At 41.0% G+C, this 19,898-nt stretch overlaps 1 protein-coding gene across 6 annotated transcripts in view; it reads right to left on the reverse strand.

Annotated features, from left to right (window-relative positions):
- The window catches only part of syt1a (synaptotagmin Ia), a 212,300-nt gene that overhangs the window by 112,066 nt on the left and 80,336 nt on the right, over positions 1 to 19,898 (reverse strand). For 4 of the 6 annotated variants that reach the window (XM_085138838.1, XM_085138836.1, XM_085138833.1 and 1 more), the window contains one exon: positions 650 to 730. The gene's annotated coding sequence lies outside the window, so the exon portion shown is untranslated. The other 2 variants (XM_085138835.1, XM_085138834.1) reach the window with 2 other exon arrangements.

Below are 19,898 nucleotides of genomic sequence, written 5' to 3' on the forward strand. Positions count from 1 at the left end.
CTGTACCGCTGCCACCCTGAGACAGCCGTTGATCTGGAGCTCGGGCTAACCCTCTGTGGGAGTCTGCTTACTCCCCCTCACCCCACCCCACTCCACCCCACCACCGTCACAACTTAAAAATGTTGAAGCACACCAAACAAACATTTTGAGCAGTACCACAAGAAAAACTGTGTAGAAAGTATTTACCGACCCACTATTAGAACCACAAGCACTTTCTCCAATATTAGTCTAATCTTGGAAATATTTTTTTTGTTTTGTTTCCCTTTTTAGTAAATCCTGTCAATGTAAATCTGACGTCCTCCGACATCTGTCACCCTGGATAAGCCCTTGTCAAAAAGAAACGGCACCTCCTCCTCTTCCTCCTCCTCTTCTCTTCCTCTATACGACCTGACTCTTCCAATCACTATTACAGTACGGAGTCCTCAGAGCCATGTTTGCTGACACGCTCAAGCTCACACACACGCACACATCACAGGCAGCGTGTTCTCTCGATTTCAAGCGGGCATGCGGTATTTTTTAAAGCAGCAGAGCAAAGCGGCGCTCCCGTGCCTTTTTGACTGTAAAAACATGCCGTCTCCATCGCCACGCTGCGATTCTCCACTGTTACCTTTTTGTGAGGGGAGGAAACAAAATAAAAGACATCTCTTACCTGGCAGCACGCTGTCTACCCTGGGTCCTCTTCACAATCCCAGGAAGGGGTTCAAGTTTGCAGCGCGAGCTCGATGTGACACTTTGAAAAGAAGGGGGAAAAAAAGGAAAACCAAAATAAGTGGCTAAAAAGCAATGTCCCCCTTTATTCTTTCACACACGACGGCTCAAGAAGCACTCACAATCATACACTTGAACACCCAGTTGACAGCTCTGGCAGGCGAGCAGCTCACTGTTCCTTCCCTCCCTCTCCTTCCCTCTCTCTCTCTGTCCCTGACACTAGCCTCCTCTCTTCCCGCCCACCTACTCCAGCCCCCTCCCCCAGCTACTCTCTTTTTCCATCGGTCTCCTCACTTGCTCTTCCTCTGTCAGACAAAATGCACACATCCCCTTATTCTCTCAGCTCACTATTTTATTTTATTTTTTGACATTTCCCCCCACCCACTCACACGCTCTCCGCTCTCCGTGAAAACAAATATCAGTCGGAGGTACTATTAGATGTGCATTTCCACATGCCATCTACAAACTTATTCTTGTTTGATGGACCATTTCAAAAGATATTTTCTCTCGGAATAAGACAAAGCCAGTCATGAAAGGCTAATAACATCAGATGGTGGGATTAATGAATAATGCTAATGAGGCGTTCATACTGTATACGATTTAGAGTCCCCACTGAGAGCCATCCCTTAATTCCCCCCCTCTCAACACTCGTTCCCCATCTTGCTGTCTCACTCCATCTATCCCTTTCTCTCTTCAGGTCTCACTAGTGTATCCGATGCTGCTCACGTCCCATTCTGCAGACAGCTAGTCAAGGGCATTCCCAGAGTAAGTGTATGCAAATGCTCTGCCTCGAGGAGCTGCCTCGTGTCCCCTCGACACTCAGCCGGACCAGATGTGGCACATGGCTCTTCCAAGGAGAGGGCAGCAGATGCAAAGGCAAAGGAGAGCCAGCAACAGCAATCTTCTCAGCAGTCGTGACCTCGCTTCAGTGGACACATTGAGGCCGACGGCGCCTGAACTGATACTCTGAAATATATGAGAACCTAGGCTGACTTCCAGCTTTAGTTTGAGGGCAAAATAAGATAGAAAAGAGCCCTACACTGACTGAAATATCTGAGAATATATTTCTGATTAATATAATATATAATACTAAAATGTTACGTGTTAAATGCTTTATCCATTTCCACTTTATGGTCATTAATAATTCATTGTTTACTAAGTAGCTCATCTAAATTACACATGTACAAGCTATGCTACATTCACTGCCCTACCTCTTTGTCAAAGGTGTCAGTATTATGGTGGATAATGTTAGTTGAAGTGATCCTGGGACATGTTATATCAGACAAACTGTGCCAGTACATTTTATTGAATTGAGAAATGCGTGCCCCTGAAAAATCCTAAATCCTTACTCAGTATTTGGCAGTATGTTCTGGGGTGCTCCATTCTTCCATGTACATATTAACAGTAGAAAACTGACATAGCAGCAACCTTACCCCATACACAAAACAGATCAAGTACTGAAAAGCCCAATATATCCCTCCCTTCTCTCTTACTGTCTTCCTCCTCTCCTCTTCCTGTGTCTTCAGACTAGCACACTTTCCACCACCACCCTCTGACCAATCTGATATGGAAATCTTACTAATGATCTCCATGCTTTTGCTGGGTTTCCTTCCTGATGCAACCCTCCCCCTGGTGCTTTGGACTGGAACTAGGAGTACACTGGCTTGTGACAATGCATTACTGTACAAGTAACATTACAACCCAGACATGTGTTCACGTGTGGAATCAGTGACTAAGAGTTCCACGCCCCCCTGTTATGTTCATCTGCACTTCCATCCATAATCAGCCAGGCGCTCCTCTCCTTAACGGGTCATGTGTCATCCAATCATCCTCACTCAATAAAATCCTTGAATCCCTTTAGTGTTTCCTTGTTTTGTCTACAGATTAATAATAACACACGTGAACAGTATCCATTTTCTTCTCTACAACAGATCTGCTACATGAGCTGGGAGAGCAAAGGAAGTCTGCAGCAAACTGTAACTCTGTGAGATACAGTATGTTTCTGCAGGCTTGAACAGATGTTACATGTGTGTGCAAGTGTGTCTGTGTGTGTATGCATATGTCTATGGAGAGACCCAGTGTGTGAATAAAGTGCACAGGCTGATAAAGCACAATGAGACACATGGCAATGCTGACAGCAGCCCACACACACACACACACACACACACACACACACACACACACCCACACACACACACGCACGTGCGCGCGCATGTGAGCTAACAGACATATAGGAGGGACAGAGGCAAAGCAAACAGGGAGTATGTGTTAATGATTACCAGCTAACACCCTGCCTGGACTCAGGCACAGCTTCTCTGTACATAAGCTTTGGTTCACTGGTTCTGTGCGTTCTGTGTGCGTCTCTTGTATTGTGTAGCTGTGGGGGGATCGATTACTGGGTAAGGTGATGTGGCCGTTGCTGATTTGCGGCTCAGCAGTCTTATGGTTCGACCCTAATGAGAAGAAAGGGAAGTACATTCATGCTGGGCTGTGCAGGCCATCCTCTATGGAGAATATCTGTTGTGTAGCTCAACCTAGTGTCCTAAACACACAGCCCAGCACTTCAGAGGCCACTCACTATCGCAGCTAGGGGCTGGAAATTGTAAACCTGAAACACGTCTATGCTTATCTCCTTGCGAACGTAAACTGGCTGGAAGTAAGATAATAGTTTTGGCCAAACAATTTCCCTGAGACAGAGAATAAACATTCGGGTAAGTTTATATAATGTGTATGCAGTATAATGAGTTGTTTTAAGATTAAAAATGCCCTAAACGGGAAAAATGCAGGCAGCTGTGAAATCACTGCAGCTTAACTGAGAGTCCGGGTCCAGATTAAGGCCCTCTGTTAATGTCACTGAGCCCCAAAGGTACAGAAAGAACCACCCAGACACCGAAAGACCAAAAAGATTGAAGATTTGTAATGTCTGCACATCATATTCTGCAGGAAAGGAAAAATATTTCCTCAACTGAATTTTACTGAAACTTTACGAGTAATGGGGGAGGCTTCTATTCAAAATCCTCTAAGTTCCCTCCTTATTTAGTTTTGTTGGCATTGGTCTTACATGTACAGCTGTGAGCTGGTCGATTTGGTTTAACAGTGTCAGACGTCAACTTTGAGCCTGTTTTCTCAGAATATGAGGTTGGCAAAGTGGAGTAACTAACAATTTTGTGATTCAGAAGACCGTGATTCATGTCCAATTTGGATTTCAGTTTTTTTACATTTTGTTTTGCTGCATTTTCACTTTAGCCGTCACTTGCCAGGTATATTTAAGAATCAAAAACAGGCTTTGGTTTCTGAAAGTATTGTGGCTGGGACTAAATTATACCCCCTGAAAACAGTAACCCTGCATGCTGAAAATTTATGCTTACCCATTGGGTTTAAATGTGATGCCAAGGGGCCTTTACAAGCGTCCATATGTAAGTGCTTAGGAGCGAGAAACCTCTTTCAATATTTCCATGACCCGCTGCACCGGGGCACTGACGCCAACGGACACAATGTGTTTATCTCAGGACAAAATGGCAGTGGAGCCGAGAACTGGCTCCAAACGGCCAGTCAGAATCCAGACTCAAAACTCGTACATGTAGGTTTTCAAATCATGTGCAAGCCCTACACAGTTTCTGCACCATGTTCATACACAATATTAAAAATGAAATAAAACAAAAAAGTCAGGATCAGTGCTAGCCATTGACATTGAGATTTTATAAAAAAAGGTCAACTCCCTCCAAGCCCAGTCTAAAACAAACATTGTGTCCTCCACTCTCAAAAGAAACTTTCATTACCTCTGGTTTTGCACAGGTTGATGGAAGTCACCCACTTCAACATTTCTAAAGAAACGGGCAGGGAATATGAAGAGGAAAACTAAGAGTGAAAATCTTTCAGCCCAGGAACCCGTCATTTCAACCAAGATTGAACAAGAAAGGAAAAGCGAAGAACAGAGATCAACAGTGTGAAAGAGGAAGAAGAAGGGCGAAATGGCATTTAGAAGAAAAAGGCGGTGAAATAAAAGGAGATGGGTGAACAAAAAGGACAATTTCCTAAATGTCACGGGCATTTGAATGGTCACCTTTGGACACAGCAAATTACGGGTCTTATTCAAGCACTGGATGTGAAGCAGTTAGAAGTAGCTTTTGTAACTCATCTATACAAACCTTAATCACTAATTTGTTCTCTCTTCCATATAGCTGCCCTCAAATTTAATTGCAACGGAACAACAATGTGATGATTAAAAGTGAATACCATAAAAAATTATCCAATAATTCTTCATGTTTCACATTTTGATTGATATAATTAGAAAAATTGTTCTCCCACCAAACAACTGCAACTCTAGTTGTCTAGTAACTCTAGTTTTTGGGTGAATTGTGATCCCAAGGTTATTGTTTCAGTAGCTCAGTATCTTTGGGATAAATTAAATGCATGTAGGTATATCTGTGTATTTGTGATACATGTTTGTGGATGCATAGAGGCATTGGTACATTGCCCTGATAAGAATCATGCGGTTACATTTTGGATGAAAAACAAGGTGACCGCTGGACTTTCAGCTTGCCCACAGCCATGAATTCAATTTAAAAATCATCATTGTCTGCCCTTGGCAGCATATGGTGCTTCTTCCAACTCCCAATTTAAAGTTTCATCACAGGAAAGCATTTCTGAACTTTATGAACTGATCATTCCTCGCTGGTCTATTGGCTTCAGTTAATCCTAATTCATCCAATCACTGCACACACTTATGTGTCTCGTCACATTCAAAAGGACTACTTTTCTTAATTGTCCATCTTACTGATTTAACAATCACCCGCCTCCTCCCCCACAACTGCCCCAAGCACAAGAGGATTCAGGATACAGGCAGAGGATCCCCTAAAGAGAGCTAAACCAGCCTCAGCCACACTGCCCATGCAATTTGTGCCAAAAAACACTCTTAACACATCAAGTCAGCGCGGCTGTTTTCTTGCATCCTCCGCAAATTTTTTATTCAAAGTTGAATTTTTGGTCAAATAAAGATTAGCATCAACGGATTAACAAACTCACATTTATCTGGCCTTTGATGGCCCACCTGCACTGGCTCTGCACTGCTTTACTGGAACTGCATGCAAATGGTTTGGTTCATAACCATTTAAACAGGGTTTAAATTCCCCAGAAATCAGATTTCGCTTTGCCCAAGTGAGTGAAATTTGATAAGAACAAAAGGCAGATGTCATCAAGACATCAATACAAAAAAAGGAACCAACAAATGATTTTCTTCTTGAAATAATCATTGAATGTAATTTGGTACTAGCATGGATTTATTGAAGTGTAGCCTAAAAAGATCTGTGGTAAAGGACCTGAAGGCCACTGATAACAAATTCTTTCATATCTAATCTCATTTTCATGTGTACGTGGTCCATTATGCTAAGAAATGCTTAACGTTTCCCACAGTCACGATTTCTGTTCTGCACCTTAAATCACAAAAATGGCACCAGTGACTAACAATGACACCGACCTCTGCAGATATTTGACTCATTCTGAGGAACTGGCACAATCATATTTTTTTCCCCTTTAATGCATTCAAGTTGTACTGCTTTGACCCACCCAGACTATCCAGTGCTAATTCTCTCTGCTACTGAGGCATGCATTTCCAAATGGAGTAAAGTAGCCCTAATTACAGCTGCTGCGCTCATTTAATCTCTCTCTCTTTCTCTGTCTTTCTCGGATTCCCTCCCTCCGCCCATCTCTCTCCACCGCAGGCAGGAAGCTGCCACGAATCACTTACAGCTTTATCGTCGGATAAGTGGCTGTTCAAATATGAAGCTATTCAGAGAACTCCTTTCAGTACACACAGGTGCTTCCTTTCACCGCCACCCAGCTTCTCTCGCTCACATGCGTGCGTCAGATGCTGTACACAAACTCCCACCTACACACAGATGTACTCACGCAAACATACAGGGCACAACATTACACACAGAACACCTGCTAGGGTCAGTAGCACATGCCAGTGTCACTGATGCCACGCAGATGTTCGGCTGCCATTTGAAGGTACAAGAGGTCCAGAGAAAAAATGACAAACTGCTGTTATCCACAAATTTTCTATTTTTAAATGTCAACTACTGCAGTGAGTCTTAATGTTAAAGGAGCCATCTTTTTATGTTTGCAATAATTAGCCACCAATTATATATACTTATTCCATTAACTGCCGTTCAGAGCAGCATATGAAGGACTCTTGATTTGTTTACAACTTTTTAGACCAACACTGCTGTACTGTCCATTTATTTGGGGTTAAGAAAGTTTGTTTTTGCTCGTCTTCTTATTAAATTTCTAGTTATTATCCTGTCAAGTTAAATTGTGATGGTGTGAATTTGACGTATTGGAACATCTCTCCGGTGTCTAAAAGCCTTCTCTGAAAACAGGAACTCAGAGTATCTGTCAAAACTCCCTGCATCCTGTTATTGGAAAGTCAATCGCAATCCAAACAAACAAATCTTACGCATGGAGACTCAATTACAATGTAAAATGTTCAAAACATTTTCAATATTCAAGTAACGGGCAAAATATAAAGTTTTCATACAAATGAAAACTGCAATATGTTTAAAATTCTACCATGAAATATTGCAGTATTAACTAGTAGTTCAAATCTAGAAGGTATGATATTAAAGCTGCAAAAATCGGGATTTAAAGTGAGAGAGAACTGTCCCTAATTAATGCAGTTTCTATTAATTCTGTGCATCTTCAGCGAGGATTTTAGCATTCTCGGCTAATGGTTTACATGCTAGTTTTTTGGGTCTCGCCAGCTTTGTTTCCAGATTCATGATCCGGCTATTTTTGATTTCACAAACCAGAGAGTGAACCCACTGTAGCTTTTAGCAATGCAACAGTAAACATTTAGTGGGTGAAGAGCAAGAAGTTTATCTTGACTTGTTAGACACCGAACCAGAGTCTCAGCATCCACTGAAGTGTTGCACTTGAAGGGAACTGGACTTCTTTTCTGGTTTGTAAAGACATTTCGACTTTCTTGTTCAGTTCTAGAAACTAATGGAGAGTCCCACGTATTGGCTGTCTTTGGAAATGGCTTAGAGTTATTGACCAACCCGGTAATCGCACAACTCATTGAGGGTTACATGATCCAAGGTGTTAATCAAGGGATTAATGTCACAGGCACCAGTGGTGCATTCCATCTGAAGTCAGAACTTCCTGTTCCCCACCTGAGATTTTGAACCTGAAATGCCCCCTTAAGCCAGACAAAGTCAGAGTGCCCGACCGATCTTGACTTTACAATCCATGAAAGTATGTAATCTGTACAGCCACCATTGTGTATCTGGCTGAATAAGCCCTTCGGATAACATTAAGCGCAAAACTACAAGTGTTGTGTAGCAATGATTAAGTGAAACAAATCCTGGCATTCCTTACTTTTACAAATTTACTACTGGCATGCACTCAAATCGGGAATGACATTTCTCTCAAATTAGGAGGAACTCCGACATCCAACTTCCGAGGATGTCGGACAAGGTGTGAAACCTCCGTTATACACTGTCCTACCTTGGCATAAGGTCACATGGGTCAAGGTGCACTGGGGGGGTTGAATTGCTTGGGAAGAAATCTCTAGACTTCACTCTAAGGGGCTAATAGTTGGTGTCATAAGCCACAATCTCTGTTCAAGGCTCGTAGTTCACAGTCCACATAGACAGTCTCCTTTAATCCCCTCTCAAACCATCTGCCGTCTTAGTCAACATTAACATCCTTAAAAGAGTTTCCCTCCTTCAGGTCCAGATGTACCATGAGCACGAGCTCATCATGAGTCTTGTCACAATGAGCTGGCTGTTTTGTGTTGTGTATTGACCAATGGCTTTATTCGTACCTTGGTTCATGTGACCCTCAACGACTTACTTGATTACCTGGAGTTAAATACCTTCATCACTGAAGAGGCCTCTTGGATTAAAAGTGAAATGTCTTCACAGTCAAAAGGCAGCCTGGTCCCATTTAGAGCTGCTCGCATTTCACATAAACAAATAAGGGGTACTTTGTCATAAATACAGCAACTGAGATACAGTAAGGTGACAGCACTTTCTGCACCATCTTTTCAACATCCTTATACTGATCATCACTGTGTGTATGTGCTAAAAGAGAAATCAATTCCTTTGCTACTAAAACCAGTTCTGAAGTATGATTTCACTAACTTGGAGGATTAAGCAACCGTGTTTTGACTTTTTTCTTGAAATACAATTACAATTTTAATCTTTGTTTTGATTACAGCTGCTTTTATTGCCCTCAAGTAGCCACAAAAATAAACTTTAAACCTAAGTCTCGTTAATGGTATATCCATGTTTCTCTGAAGTGGATTGCTTTGATCTTTGTGCATCATACTGTAAAGGTAGATAACGTGTATAAAGTGGTCTTAATTTCTTTACCCCTTTGATTCTGAGCGTAGCGGTAACAGTATTAATATCTTTTCTTTGGTCTTAACAAAGAGCATGATGCACTTGAACCACTGCAGTAAGGAGCATGCTATTAATGACTTCATTGTCTGCTTTTTTTCAACCAGCCTGTGGAGTCTCTGTCTATAAATCCACCTTCTTTCTCCAGAAAGTCCTGCTAGCATGCTCAGTAGCCTTTATCTCCTCTGTTTCTCTGCTAACTCCAGTCACCAGGCGCTGCTGCTCATGGAGGTCACATCCGATTCCTCCCAGCAGTAATAATTACGACATTCTTATGGAGAGATGAGTGGCCCTTTTGACCTGCGAGTCCCCTTGACACACACACACACACGTGAGGAGAAGAGCAACGTGAGAGGAATTCACCAGGACTGATGACTAACAGACTTTAGACTGAAGACACACGAGGCAGACAGACACACCAGTGAACGTAGTACATCTTGCATAAATAAGGACACTAAGGAGCATCTGTGTGCAGACGGGAACGGTGTGTTGGGTATTTTTTTGGGAGGGCCCCTGTCTGGGACGGGATTGAGGAGTCAGCACTGTCTGTTAAAGTGCCCCGGGCCGAGTCTGTGTAGGGGACTCAGAAGGGGGATTAGTGGGGATTTAGAGAGCAGTAATTACCCTTGCCCACTGAGGGTTTGGTAATTAAATTACCTTAGCAACCCTGGTACTGCCCAGCCACACAGAACCTCCAAGGTCAGAGCGAATGAAATTTTACAATATGCAAAATTTACTTTGCATTGTCATCGCAAAATCATCTGCCGTTAAGAACTACAGCTAGTAATTGTTATGGAACCTGGTTTTCTCTATGTAGAAATAATATTTCAGGGACCTCAGTTGTAAAGCATAAAATATGCATTTATTATAAAAACACTTGGTACTTCTAGGAGAAGAGAGATGAGCGCACATATTACAGCAAGTACGGTGACTCACTTCTGAGTTTAACCTTACACAGGAAACTTTCTTTGTACCCTCTCCTATGTCTGTGTCTATTCTCCCCTTTAGATAAAGGAACACAGCAAAATGCTACACTCTCCCCCAAATAGCCAACAAGCAGCTGGGCTGTCCTTTAAGCCTCTGCAGAAGCAAAACTGAAAATGCCAAACAGAAGACAGTCAAGTCATCACTGTACAAAAAGGCTCCACTGAGCCCGAACCCGAACCTTCCACGACTTCCCAAATAGACCGACTCACTACAAATAAAGGCTCTCACACTCATGAACTAATAAATGGTTTTCACATATACATCAAACATGCAAATAGAAACTAATGTTCATCAGAATTCATTATGCTCTTTTTCAGTGTGAGATTCCTATTGTGTAAATAGGCAGAGGCTGAGCTGTGTGTGTTTGTGTGCTTGGAGAGAAGGCATACATTATGTTAAAGTATACTGTTATTATGATTAACCACAGCCATAGCAATTTGAAAGCACTACAGCATTCAAGTGGTGTGATGCACGGTTGAACGTGAGCTTTTCAAACCTGAAACTTCCATCAAGAAGCAATTACATGGTTAACTTCTACAGATAGTTGTGACATCGAGTAGATTAGCGGTTAAGTGAGAAATGAGCTGAGGTTAAAGAGCAGTGGATTTGGAGTGAGACAAACGAGAGGAAGAGAAGGAGATAAGGGAGAGAGGAATGCGTGGGAGTAGCAGCATCTCCCACGCAGGCACGATCCACCACTGAGCAACACTCGCTCGTCTCAAAGTGACATACAAACGCCAGCAACAACTCCTGAGCAGAAATGCAATCTCCCTCCACATACATGCCCATGACTCTAATATTCAGAAGCACTATATATGCTCTGCATTCAATTTACGTCAGCACATGAAGCTTAGGGCTTGCCGCTGACTTTTACTTCAGTATTTTATTTCAAAATGTGCTCAAAGCATGGGCCATAAAGCTCCTTCTTTATGGCTTCTATAGATCCAAAAAGCTGCAGGCGCATGATAACGACCTAAACCTCCAGCCCGCACTTGCAGCATAAGCATTTGTGTATGAATGTGTACTCAAGCACATGCAAGCAACATGTACACATCAAACACAGACCTACATTCATCAAAAGGAACGGAAAAAATCACTGAAATGTAACTCATTACCTGCCTTTCCCAACAGGAAACTTTGATTCTCTGTATTGAAAATGCGATCGCATGCTCTGTAATAGCTTTCTTCTGCACCTTCAGGCTTTATGATGGAGCGACCCTTATCTAAACACCCACCATTGTATTGGTAAACCAAAATAATGATCCGACTCCATTGCCAAGTGAAGGCGATAGATCAAAGTGACTGAACTAATTCAGTGACTCAGACAAAAGCTTCTGTGAAAATAAATTGCTTTGAGGAGCTGAGCTGGTTTATTCTCAGGTACATCAAACACATTAAACAAAGAATGCACAAAAACTAATCACTGATGGATTGTTTTCAATAAGAAGACTTTTTGTTAGATTATTGTTTAAGATGTTAAATAAATATAAAATGCTGTCATTTTATATTCACATCATTTGGCCCCAATCAATTTGATAAGAACCAATCATTTGGCTATTAGCAGGAGGTGGAACCGAAAGGGCTACAGTTGTGACAAACTGGCCTTTAGGAAGTGATGAAAGGAGGCATGGTAAAGGATGCCAAGATGCCCTCGTCCTCTTTTGGAGGACACGGACACTCTTTGTGTTATGTCTTGTCAACTAAATACTGAACTGTCAATGTTTCAAAGAACCACGGCTTAAGACCCAGCACTCCACAACGGTACGCGTTCTTGGACTGCTCACGCTTACCTTGTGGTAACTGTCCTTTCGATGACACCAAACACTTTTAAACAAACTTCAACAGATCATCATTGCGACAACACTGTTTTCCAATTACTGACATATTAAAATAACATTAGCGACGAGCGAGAAGAAAGTTCGGCGCCTTCAAAGTCATCAGTGTAATACTTATTATCTCCACGGGGATGCTTAGACGTTAATACATGATGTGGTTAATGGCTTAGAATAAATTTTTGATTACACTTTGAGGTCTGAAATAATGAAAAATGCAGTTCTGCTAGGGTTACATTTGCAGAAACAAAACCTTCAACTGAGCACGACTGCTTCGTATTACCTCTCTCACTCCTTATATGCTAACTGGGTGTCATGCAATGCCTACTATACTGACAAAAGTTATTAGAGTAGATATCTGTTCTGCCTTCACGCAGATAAAAGCAGTCTGGTTAGATCCGTGCCTTGTCCTGCACAATAGATAGTATAATACCCGGCATAACAACTGCTCATTAATCAGAATTGAATCTGTCTGTCAAGCACCTGTGTTTGGGATGAAAATGCAGCCTGCCACATGTCTGCTGGGACTACAGAAGATATTGTACATTAGACATTCATAATCCTAGACATGACAAGAGGATTTCTCTCTCTTTTTTTTATGTACTAGTTCCCACAGTTGCGGGGGGAAAGCAAGGGGAAATGTGGGTATTGGCAGCTCTTCAGAAACCAGTCGATCAACACTCGTGTCACATAACCGTTACCTTCCACTGCAGCTTGCTGGAACATGTAAAGGACAGCTGGTGCCAGATACCCTGTATAGCTACTGATGGGTGTGATGCTATCAACTTGGCAGAATTAGACCGTCTCACAAGGCAATAATTACAACAAGAGATCTTAATCTCAACCTTGTGAATGAAAGGGAAAAAAATGAGTGTGTGTGTGTTCATCTGTGATGAAAATTGCCCATTGGCATAGGCCCTGTGGAGTCACAACCCCCTACCAGTGATCCCACCTACAGCAGTCACCTTGACAGCGCCCTTCACAGCCCTCGGTACATTGCATGTATTTACAGTGTAGAACTAGCAGTTCTGATTATTCAGTTCACAGTGTTGGGAAAGTTACAGATTACAGAATACATGCCCCAAAATGTATTTTGTAACATATTCCGTTACATTACTCAATGAGAGTAACGTATTCTGAATACTTTGGATTACTTAATATATTGTCGTGCCTTTTACAACTACATGAATGTACTATTGCTGTGTGATTTATTACTATTAATGAAGGCTACTCGTCATACCAATACACACTAGATGTTTAAATCTTAAAATAAAATGAGTAACAGTAGGGTGGACATTAGGTAAGGCTGCACTTTTTGCAGCGATCTCGTTTAGAAAACTATTCCACGGGTATATAAAACAGGTCTGCAGCTCCGAACGGCAGTAAAGGGACCTCTGGCTAATACGTCGGGTTCCCTGACGGGCTCGTAGCCGGAAACTAGCTTTACTTTGTTTTCGGGTCAACTTTGCTAGCGAGAGACAGAGAGAGGCGTTGAAAGGCTGCTCCAACGGAACTTATTGTTTCAGAGGAAAACACGAACACGGTGTACAGTCGAGTCTTAATATCTCACTTACAACTGGGCTCATCAGGCACTCTTTTAAACTGCAGTGGTTATAATTATATTTACTTGCTTCCAGCTCCCGTTTCTGCTCGGTCATTTTTTGAATAATAATTTTTAAAAATATTTCTTCACGTCATTATGCAGCCGCAAGTAGAGGTGACATGGGCCGCAAGATTGAGACACAGGCATTAGAGCCTCTTAATGCGTGTTTTGTTTGCATTTCCACCAGCGTGGAATTATCAAAAATAGAGAGGGCATAGCCGAACATATGAAACAGGAAAAGACCGCCATGTAATCCATTTATTTCAACAAAGTAACTGTATTCTGAATGCCACCTAATTAAACTGTAACTGTAACGGAATACAGTTACTCATATTTTGTATTTTAAATATGTAACGGCGGTACATGTATTCCGTTATTCCCCAACACTGTCAGTTCATGATCTTATGACTGTGGGGCTCCTAAAATATACATTCAGACATGTACCTTTCCCACAGCTGCTGCACATCTGCAATCCACATTGCAACCCACCCCCAACCAGTGTTGGGAAGGTTACTTTTAAAATGTATCCCATTACAGAATACAAAATACATGCCCCAAAATGTATTCTGTAACGTATTCCGTTACGTTACTCAATGAGAGTAACGTATTCTGAATACTTTAGATTACCCAATATATTATCATACTGTTTACAACTACATGAATGTACTATTGCTGTGATTTATTACTGTTACTGAAGGTCCGCGGCTCCGAACCGTAGTAAAGGGACCTCTGGCTAATACGGTGGGTCCTGTGTCGGGCTCGTAGCCGAAAACTAGCTTTACTTTGTTGTCTGGGTCAACTTTGCTAGCAGAGACAGAGAGAGGCATTGAAAGGCTGCTCCAACAGAACTTATTGTTTTCGGAGGAAAACACGAACACGGTGTACAGTAATAGTTTACTTACAACTGGGCTCGTCAGGCACTCTTCTTGGCTGCAGTGGTTATTATTATATTTACATGCTTCCAGCTCCCGTTTTTGCTCGATGACAGCTCATACTTTTCCTTTTTCTCCCTCCCTCGCTCACAGACACATAACGTGTATGGCAGTCCATTCTCCCTGCAGCACGGACTACACTGCCCATGATGCTACATTCTTTAGAGCTATACCTGTAGCATTCTGCCTGTTAGCTTAGCACAACAACAACAAAAAGGCCTCTCTCACCAGGAAACACGCAGAGAGAGAGCAGCACCCTGTAACCATGGCAACCGTAACGCTGCCGCCTGGAACAACAGAACGTAGCTGTCAAATAAAACCCAAACAGTCCTGACCCGCCACAATATGAAACAGGGAAGTACCGCCGTGTAATCCATTTATTTCAACAAAGTAACTGTATTCTAAATACCACCTTTTTAAACGGTAACTGTAACGGAATACAGTTACTCATATTTTGTATTTTAAATACATAACGGCGGTACATGTATTCCGTTACTCCCCAACACTGCCCCCAACCTAGCCCCTCCTGTATCCAATTTAATGCCATACTATCTGACTAAATCAGTATAACATCTGAGAATAACTATTCCCTTTTGACTGTAATATTTTTCACACAGGACTAATATAACTAATATTTTATAGGACCCCATAAATCAATTCTGCTGCTGTGTGAATTAGAGCAGTAAAATTAAGAGAGAGGAAAAACAAAACTAATCACACCAAAAAGTAAAATCCGGCTGAAATTACTACCCTTGATTGGCACAATTTTTCATCAACACCGATCTTTCTTAATCAAAACACAGTAGACAATTTGCACTGGAATTATTTGACAAATTACGCACATGCTGTACAGACAAGGGGTTCTCGAGTGATTACGATGACAGATGGTTTCAACAAATATGACAAATCACTGGACATCAGTGCAGAAATTAGACCTGTGCAGTGAAAGCTGGTTTCTGAAAAAAACAATAGTGAAAGATGGAAGAAAAGGAAGGTGCATACTGTAACATTTAGTGTGTTTCACTCTATTCTCTGTTAGCTTCAGATCCGTATTTATTCTCTGGCTAAATGACAAGCCTGGAGGCAGAACACTGGGACTTTCAGTTTAACCCTAATCTGCCCTAATGGACGCTGGTGAATTGTATTGTTTTAGCAATGAAAATTGAGGCCCTGCTTAGAATCACAAAAAGAGAGAGTGGAGAAGCACCCCTTTTGGTCCATCTGAACTACACGCTTCTCACTTTTTCTCCCTCTCGTTCTTCCTTTATCTCTCCATGGACTGCTCTCTGCCACTTTGGATATGTCATGGGCAATAAGGATGAAAAATTGGGCCGCTCTTTGGGTCTGCAGCCGGCATGCCGGCTCCATCCTTCCACCTTCACATGCCTGGAGGAGGCTGAGCTCCACGCTCCCAAAACAAAATAGGATTTAACAAGGCCAGAATCACTCACAATGCCTCAGTAAATAGCCACTGAACCCTGCCTGAACCATCACTTGCAGCTGAATACAGACTTTAACATAGAAGTGTGGAGTAGGTGGATAGAGCTTGACAGTACACAGAGTAGAGCGGTGCTTTGAATCCACCATAAAATACAAATGTAACAGGTTTTTATCAAAAATCATCCATCAAAGTCAGCATGAGTCAAGTCTGCTTTGCCCTAATGGAAGAACTCTGAAAGCTCTTTTCCGTTCTCTTTCAACACACATTTCAATTAAAATCCATCTTTTTATTTTGTACTCAAACTTTTTATTTCACTCTGGACGATAATCACTTAGCCATTTATGTTAGAACAAAAACAGGACTGCAAAATTATACACACTAAAATAGAACCGCTTAATAATTGTAAAAACCCCAGAAGTTTAAATTACTGATTCAAAGCAATTTGTAATTAAAAACGCGTAAAAAAAATTTGTGTCTGGCAAATGAGGGGATTATTTTCTGTGCTGATATGGACTCATTACCAATTTGCGTGGAAACGTTTTTTTCCACACTGCTCGCTATATCAATTCAGAGTCTGATTGTCCAAAATCTATTATTCAGACTGTTTATTGATGGAAAAAGTTCTTTACTTACAAATGAGTCAAATAAACCTGAAATATCTGGTATGCCTGGCAAACACTGGGTTAGAGCCCCTTTTACCTTTAGAACTGCAGCTTCAGTTTCCTGTTATTAGCCACGAGTGACACAGTGTGGGCTTCTGCTCCTGTAGCTCCTGTAGGTCAGCAAACCAAAACCTTTTAGTGGTCCCCCACACTCATTTTGAAACCCAAGGGGACTGATCTTTCCAAGCTGTTGCACCCAGATTGTGGAATGCACTTCCCCTATTTCTACGGGGTTTGGACTCAGTGGGGACCTTCAAAAAGCAGCTAAAGACATTTTTATTTCAAAAAGCTTTTAATTAGACCAGGGTTTTTATGGTGTATTTTATGACTGTATTATGTTTTTACCTTGTAAAGCACTTTGTGATATATGTATATGAAAGGTGCTATATAAATAAAGTTTACTTACTTACTTAGGTCATCTGCTTCACAGTTTGACCTGTTGTGTATTTAGAGATGCTATTCTGCATGCCTTGGTTGTAACGATTAATTATTTGACTTACTGTCTCTTTCCTATGAGCTCAGAGCATTCACCTCTGACCCCTGGCACCATGCAAAGCATTTTCACCCAGAAAACTGTTGCGCACTGGATATTTTCTAATTTTTCAGACCAAAATCTATAAATTCTGGAGATGGTTGTGTAGGAAGACCCCAGGAGATCAGCAGTTTCTGCAATATTCACACCACCAACAACCATGCCACATTCAAAATGGCTTAAATAACCTCTGTTTCCTATTCGGATACTCACTTTACAATTCAGCATGGCATCTTAACCATGTATACAAGCCTAAAAACACATAGTTGCTGACATAAGATTGGCTGGCTTGCTTTTAAACAGGTATACTTAAAAAAAAACAGTGGATTGTGAGTGCATGCTTACATCAATATAATTCATAATATCTATAATCCATACTGAAATGTCTTGTATTGTCTGAAGGACAGTCCAAAATACTGGTGCCATTTTTCTGGTTAACACTTCACCTTAATGATTTTAAACATTAAAACTGTCCCCAGATCAGCATGCTTGAAATAGTCATTAACAGCTCCAGGTGGCTAACTAGCATGAGGGACATGCACACATGGCTAATTAGCACATCATAACATAATGCCCAACTAATATTATTCATCCTATATTTACACACCAGCTGTTAACACCAACACAAAACATGGCCTGTATTGTAATTTGATGACAAAGCTTGGCTTTGGCTAATATACCAATAGTGTCCACGCAGTTAGCAACAGCAACGAAGGAATCCCCGTGTTTACCAGCCGCGGCTTCCACATAATCCTCCCAGTTTGTCTGTGTTTACATTCATACACTCGGTTGCTGTACTTAACTTTCACAAAAGATTTGACGGTCCTTTCATTTCTAATAATATCATATTGAGAGCTGAACAGCGCTGGAGGCCGGTCAGACACAGTGATGGTATTTCACATACGGGAAGGCAGAACCTAGAGCATGGATGCTTGTGCTGTTAATTCAGTCTGTATTTATTAGTTTATTTATTTTTACATACACTCATATGCTAAAAAGAAGATACAAGCAGCCACATCTTGTTATTAAATATAAAGATTAGTCCAAAGCTAATCTTTCAGCTCTATTTAGGATTAAACTGCTTTGTGAAAACAAAATGCTGAATTAGGTTGGAGACGTTACTGAAGTCACTTGGAAGAAAGTACTGAAATTCTTGAAATCCCTGCAGCTGCTGGGCAGTCATTTTGAAACATTATCTGAATTAACATTAATTTGAGTGTTAACCAGAAAACGCATGCATAAGATTAGAAAATTTAAATAAGGATAAAAAAGAACATTTTTCCTCCTGGAAATTGTACTTCGACAAGCGTCTTTGTTGTTGCAGAATTTTCCCTCAGTTCAGGATTTCTTTTAAGTGCAGAGCTTCTCTTAAAACACCTTGCTGTGCCTTTACAATCACACACTAATGAGGAATTAAATTACATTTTATTGAAAAACGAAAAAACTGAACAATCCAAGCATGTGGCTTTAACACATTTTCATATGAATGATGAAGTGGGTCTGTGTTTATGTGGAACAACAAAGTCTCACATTTTTCTCATGTATGCACAACGACGAGAAAGAATGAATCATTCTTTCTTTTGAGGATGTGGCTCGTACAGTGACAGGTGGATGTATATTGTTGTCCATTTGTGATCACACACCCCTCTGAAATCAATACGACGTATTCTGCCCATACGTACTAGACCCATAAATAATGCATTGTCGCAGTGTGAAGATATGTGGACGTCTACGCTTGGCAGAGAAAAATCTGCATAAGTGACAGCTCGCTGGTTCTTCCTTCTCGGCATCAAAAACAGTGGGTGCATCTATAAATTAGTCCTGCATGCAGCAGAGTGTCATCCAAGGTCATATTTCTATTCATATATTCACAGCCTTTTTTTTTTTTTACTTCACACTATACTTTCTGTTTTGGGAATGTTCCAGTCTTATAAGTTTGAATCGAGTTGCTATTACAGTTAACTAAGCGGCTTAAGCGATCGTATTTGTAAATAACTTTCCAAACACATTCTGTTTTCTTTTTATCCGAGCAGATTGTGTTGACACATTGTTTTCCATCACCGTGCCTACCATCTGAAGCATACATTATTATTATTATTATTATTATTATTATTATTAATTATATTTATTCTAATATTCACAATTTCCCATTGAGCTGTCATTTCAATTGCTTTGTATTTAGAGCCCACCTAATAAAATTTAAGGTTGTAAGGCAGTGTAGCAAACATGTTAATGACTCTAAGGAAAAGAATGATATTCCCCAGGGGCCGATACATTTTATGGTTCATTAAATCTACTTAATGACATGTAAAACATGAGCAACATAATATTCACCATCCCAGAGCAATAACACAACCATAAAGCAGGTTCAAATCTATGTTAAATGGCCACTGCGGGGAAGACTGACATGTTAAATTCATAAATATGAAATCAGATGAAAAGTGGCAAAATTATAGAGGTGCGTTTCCAGGATTTTTGAAAATTGTGGTAACCTGTGGGGGATCAAGAACCAGTCAGAGAGAGACTTTTCTGTCAACTAAATATCATCCAATACAATTATCAATAAGCAATATAAACCCGGGGACGCACATATCACCTTTTTTTAGTGTTCATACCTAAATAGTAAAACAGACACAGTTGAGAACTCTGGGGTCTTTGCTAGTCTTGTGTTAGCATGCTATATGAGTCATGTGTTGGAGAGTGTGAACCTAAATACAGACTTACTAAACAAAACATAACTTTTTATTCGACCGGTTTGCAGTCCAAAGAAAATGTAAAGCTCACAGGGAAAGAGCAAAA

Source organism: Neolamprologus multifasciatus, chromosome 17 (genome assembly GCF_963576455.1).
Source record: "Neolamprologus multifasciatus chromosome 17, fNeoMul1.2, whole genome shotgun sequence".
In the NCBI taxonomy this organism is placed as follows: domain Eukaryota; kingdom Metazoa; phylum Chordata; class Actinopteri; order Cichliformes; family Cichlidae; genus Neolamprologus; species Neolamprologus multifasciatus.